At 36.5% G+C, this 6,000-nt stretch overlaps 1 pseudogene; it reads left to right on the top strand.

The window, feature by feature from the left end:
• The first annotated feature begins 721 nt into the window (after positions 1-721).
• LOC105992604 lies at positions 722-1,171 on the top strand (annotated as a pseudogene).
• Positions 1,172-6,000: the final 4,829 nt, after the last annotated feature.

The following is a 6,000-nucleotide window of genomic DNA, read 5'->3' as shown; positions in this document are numbered from 1 at the left end:
CCTTACTTATGTAACTGTAACCCCTCTGTACATCACCTTGACAAAAAAAAAGATGCCCTTCTATTTTCCTTTTTCATTGTAATTCTTACCATTTTCTTTTATTTCTTTTTCTCTTAAAAAAAAATAAATGGTTCAGCCAGGCCTGGGTAATTCAAGCCAGTTATCCTAGCTGCTCAACAGGCTGAGAGCTAAAGATTTTAATTCAAAACTTGCCTGGAAGGGAAAGTCTGTGAGAGTCTTATCTCCAACTTAAATAAAGCTGGAAGCAGAGATTTGGCTCAAATAGTAGAGCACCAGCTCTGAGTGGAAAAGCCAAGACCTGAGTTCAAGCCATATTACAGCATGCACTCATTAAAAACAGTCCTTGGTCAGTACTTGCTATTCCATCAGAAGTACAAAATCACAGGACTTAAAAAATTCCACAAGACAACAAATTTATTTCAAAGATGAACACCAATTCAGCTGTTAATGTTTCTTTTCTAAATTTACAACTATTTGTTGTAGTTTAAGTTTTGAAATTGGTAGAAATTTCCTCTCATCTAGTATATGTGACAGTATCATCAGCAGTTATAATTCTATGTTTAATGCATAAAAGTTCAAATGTTTTTGAAAACAGCATGCCATTATGTAAGTAGATAATAGTTGTTATTGTCTGTCTCTTTGCCTTGCATGATCCATTCCATTATTCAAGAGATTTCTGGGGAAAGCAGCAGCACCAGATTCAAGATGGTGGCCAGCAGGAGGCTGATGAAGGAGCTTGAAGAGATCCGTAAATGTGGAATGAAAAACTTCCATAACATCCAGGTTGATGAAGTTAATTTATTGATTTGGCAAGGACTTATTGTTCCTATGATAAGGGGACCTTCTGAATTGAAATCAATTTTCCAGCAGAGTACCCATTCAAACCACAGAAGATTGCATTTAAAACAAAGATCTATCACCCCAGCATTGATGACACAGGGCAGGTCTGTTTGCCCGTCATTAGTGCTGAGAACTGGAAGCCAGCAACCAGGACTGACCAAGTAATCCAGTCCCTCATAGCACTGGTGAACGACCCCCAGCCTGAGCACCCCCTCCGGCTGACCTAGCTGAAGAATAAGGAGCATAAAAAATCTGTAAGAACGCTGAAGAATTTACAAAGAAATATGGGGAAAAGCGACCTGTGGACTGAAACCTGCTGTGAACGATTCCAGCAAGTGTGAACAGAGCCCCGAGCAGTGCATTCAGACACTCCGAAAGGCAGGACTCGGTGGAACACTGACATGGGCCACCACCTGGCCTTCGCTTGTGGCAGTTACTAACTTCCTACAGTTTTCTTAATCAAAAGTGGTCTAGGAAACCTGTAAAGAAAGACTAAAAATTTCCTATGTTCTAATTCTACTATCTTTGATTTAAAAATCACTGCTTCAGTCTACTTCAAAAGAAGGGGATTTCTTTTCTTGTCCAAATTTACCCAAATCTTCAAGTTAGCCCAGAAGATTGAGGAAAAAAGAAAGAAAAAAGGTTGTAGTTCTTTTTCCTCTCCTGCCCTTGCAACTCCCACTTTCTTTCATTTAGTTTATTTTTCAAGTAATTCACTTCCCCAAGTCTTATTTCCTCCCTCCACAAAGCAGCAGTGGTGACTTTTTTTCTGTCACACTGCCCTATGGGAGCTGGTTCAGACTTTTCCTGATACCAACTTATAACAGCCTTTAAAAAAAAATTACAATACAAGCAAACATCCCCACTCCACGCACATACCTCCTCTTTAAAAAATAATAAAATTAAAAAACAACAACCACAGAAAGACCACCCAAAGAGAGGCCCAGCTCCTGTATAAAATCCTGGTTGTTTCCACAGTACTGTGGATTGAATGGGCAAAAAGCTCCACTGTTTGTATGTGGCCAGGTCTGTGGTGATCCTGGAGTTAGGGCCTGCCAGTTGAGGATGCAGTGCACTTGTGTGATGAATTTCTCACCAGAAAGCTCTCAAAGGTCAGCAGCCCTTCATGCAGCCATGTTAGAAGATCTACTGGTCATCATAAAGCAAAAGCAAGACTATTCTTTTGAAGTTCCAAGCTCCTCTACCACCGAGCTCCTCTCCCATCTGAATGTGCCACAGAGCTCTCCAACTCAGTGAGGCAGTCCCACCATGGCCCTCCTTTGGCAGGTTGGACCCTGTGCAGAATTGGAATTTGTGGGACTGGGCTTTGTGGCCAGCACCAGTCTGGAGTCGCTGGGGTTCCTACTGGCCTCTTCCTTCGGAGCAGCTGCCAGCCCAGCCCAGGAACAAGATGGCCTTTCCTGTCTTTGGACTCACAGCCTTTGCAGAGTCAAGCTCCACTTGAAGCTCACTCAGTACTCTTTCAAAGTGTTTTATATTGCTTTGATTGCCTTTTTTTGTAGAAATAAAAATTGACCTTAGGGGGAAAGAAAGAGATTTTTGTGGAGTCTGATCACTGGCTGACACATTATGGAAGCACAGTAAACGTCTTGCGGTGAAATCATTACTTTCTTTTGAAATGACAAATGTGTCAGTAAAATTGTGATGCTGATTCATCAGCACCCCAAGTTAATGCAAAGTTAATACTTAAACAGATGTTTTATAAATATTAAAGGATAAGGCTTTAGAAAGCTTTGAAGGCATCATTTTTTGTGGTCCTTCCTACCATTCAGTTTGGTCATTTACTATCAAAGCAATTTTCAAGGTCAGTTTCCATATTCTACATTACCTATACTGATGTGTAAACTTCTACAAATGTTTATCTAGCAAATAAAGGAATTTATACTGGAAAGGACTATCAATATCCTATGTAAAGGACTTCCAAATGACTTGCTTTTGCCTTATAGAGGTAGCCAAAGCTGCATTTCAACAGTTACATGCAAAATCACATTTTAGGTAAAATTACCCACTAAAAATCTTAGAGGCAATCTATCAAAGCATTCCCACCAGTAACTATATTTCCTGAAGGGATAAATAAATTATACCCCAAATTACTACTTTATCTGTGTACTGGTGGTTCTTGCCAGTAATGCTAGACAATCCAGGCAGGAAACTCTGTGAGATTTTTATCTCCAATTAATTAAGTATCAAAAAGCTAGAGGTGTTGTTCATGTGATAGAGTGCAAGTCTTGAGTGAATAAAGCAAAGGGACAAGGCTTACACCCTGAGTTAAAGCACCCTTCCCCCCCCACAATTATGTTAAATTCTGAGTTTATGTGAAACTCAAGGCATGGTGTCTAAGCTGCTACACACCACACATTGCTGTGCAAAACAGTACAACCTAAGGATCTTCTAATACAACAGTCTTGGTAGGTTTTCTGTAGTGCACTTCATTCTTTTTCTCCATCAGTATGTCTCCTACATGCTGTTATAATCAAGACGTAAAATGACCACTCAGCTTCAGAGTATGAGATTTGGTTGCTAGAAAGGTTGTTGAAGGGTCAAATGGCATAATCCAGAATGCTTAACAATGTTGACAATGGGAAACAGGAAACGTGGAGGAATAAGACAGATAACTTCCCTTGTTGATTTTTTCCCCCTATAGATTATGTTAAGTTTATTCTGGCTTGTATTACTCATAAAAGCCTGAGACAAATGAGCACATTTGTCTAGGCATGGTCATAAATTTGTATGCAACCCTCTCCCTCCTGATTATATAAGTATCTCCAGCCCTACTGTTGAGAAGACTTAGACAAAGACAATGGTACACTTTTATAACATTTTATTTATTTGTTGTTTGTTTTGAGAAAGAGTTTTGCTCTGTAGCCCAAGCTGGCATCTAACTTGTGATCCTCCTACCTCAGCCTCCCAAGTGGGATTACAAGTATGTGCTACTATGCCTGACACAACTGTTTCATAATATGTATATGTAGATATATACATAAATATTTATATACACAAATTAATATATAATCTATCATTTACATTATTTACATATTATTATACATTATCATTTATATATTTTGTTAATATCTTGTGTTATATGTAAATATATGTTTAATTTATATATATAAAGTAAAAATTGTCTGTACAGTTGGGATTTGGTAGCAAGAGAAGAAAACATTACCTCCTTTGTAAATAAAATATCTGTTTTCTTTATTTCTTATTTTAAAAAAATCTTCCATATTGATAAAGAGATCACTATATTGTTAAATAATTTTATATGTGGTGTAATATTGAAATAGTTTACTGAGATTTGACTCAGAGTATCTGACAATCTTGCATTCTTAAATTTATAGGCTGATATTCAATATTATAAATTCCTAGGATCTGAACCAGATTTGGATTGAATGGAAGTTTTCAGAACAAAGCCGAAACGGTAAATACCTTCTTATGAGACATCTTCCTTACTTCTTTCTACATGTCTCTGTAGCAGGGATGTAAGTAGTAATACTGTTGTCTGACTGGGGGTGGGGGGAGGGAAAGACAAAGGAAGAGGTAAATAAGGAACCATTGTGCCATATTTGTTGTTTTGTTTTGGGAGTTGTGGGGCTTGAAATCAGGCTTGGGTGTTGTCCTTGAGCTTTTCTGCTTAAGCTTAGTGCTTTACCACATTGAGCCACAGCTCCACTTCCTATTTTCTAGTGGTTAATTGGAGGTAAGAGTCTCATAGACTTTCCTGCCCTGGCAGGCTTTGTGTAATCCTCAGATCTCAGCTTACTGAGTAGCTGGTATTACAGACGTGAGCCACCAGTACCTGCTAGGAATCATTATTTTAATACTGTGTAAGTCAGGTTTGGTCTAAGTCATGCTATGAAGAAATGAAAACATCTAATTTGAGCCACAATCTTTTGCCTTTGTTTAGGAGATTTGTATTTTTAATACAAATTTCTAATAAAAGTGAATTTGAATATTAATGTGGAGTGTGTTTCAGTTGACGGATTTGTGGTTGTGAGTCCAAGGAAGTTAGATTATTTCTCCAAGTTGTGCCTAACTCCAAAGCCTTTATTTCATTATATCACATACCCTAATAAATTCTGGTGTGCTAATATATAGAAGTACTGTGTACTTCAAAAGTTAGAAAAAAGGATATTGAGCATTTTTATCATATAGAAATGATAAATATTTGAAGAGATAAGTACCTGGATTTAAATATATATGATGTGATAGGATGGGATAGGATAATATGAGTGAAACAATAAATATTTTCATTGTATAATGTATAATATACATTACTTTTAGATTTTACTCTCATTAAGTAGTGGCACAAAGGAGTTACCATTCAACAAATCAGTTCATGAACCCAGTGCATCTTGACTGATGTCATCACTTCATTAATATTACTAATCCTGTCAATCTTTACCTCCCTCTAAATTTCTTAATTTTGTAGGATATGTATTAAATTCATGACTGTGTTCTAACCATTGCTCTATATAATATGCACATCTATTATTTTATGTTATATAATTTTATAATTATATATTATACAATTATAGCATATAGTTGCATGCTATGTTAATTTAAATTACATTATGTATTATATATATTATGTACAAATAATACAGAACACATAAGTTCTTTAGTTTGTAAAGTTTTTATATACCAGTAAAAACAATTAAATGAACAAAATCGAAGTTTTAAAATGTGTAACATGAAGTGTGAATATAATTATTAAAATCTAATGTAATCTAGCATATTGGAGAGGTCAGAAACATTTGTGGAAATGTTTTAAAGAGTTTTTGGAGATATGATACATATTCTATGGATATGATAAGCCTTTCTAGTAAGCCCAACTAATTTTCTATGCTATCTCATTAGCTAACAATAGATAGTTCTGAAAAGTATAGTCTCTTTATAGGAACTTCTGTGTGGAGTTGCTAAGATACAGTTCTCAAAATAAGTGTTCTCAGTTACAGTCCAAGTTTAATGGTAGGTCAAACAGCTGTGAGGATGCAATCCTCAAACCACCTTACTACATAGAATCATTAGCACCAGTTGACAGCTTACTAGAACACAGAAATTCATGCTTAACTCCAGATCCTTTATATTGTAACTGTGTTTTCACAGCAGTCCCCCAAA

The sequence above is a fragment of the Dipodomys ordii genome, unplaced genomic scaffold (genome assembly GCF_000151885.1).
Source record: "Dipodomys ordii isolate 6190 unplaced genomic scaffold, Dord_2.0 Scaffold85, whole genome shotgun sequence".
Taxonomy (NCBI): domain Eukaryota; kingdom Metazoa; phylum Chordata; class Mammalia; order Rodentia; family Heteromyidae; genus Dipodomys; species Dipodomys ordii.
The sequence above is the reverse complement of the archived record's forward strand: the minus strand, read 5'-3'. Positions and strand labels throughout refer to the sequence as shown.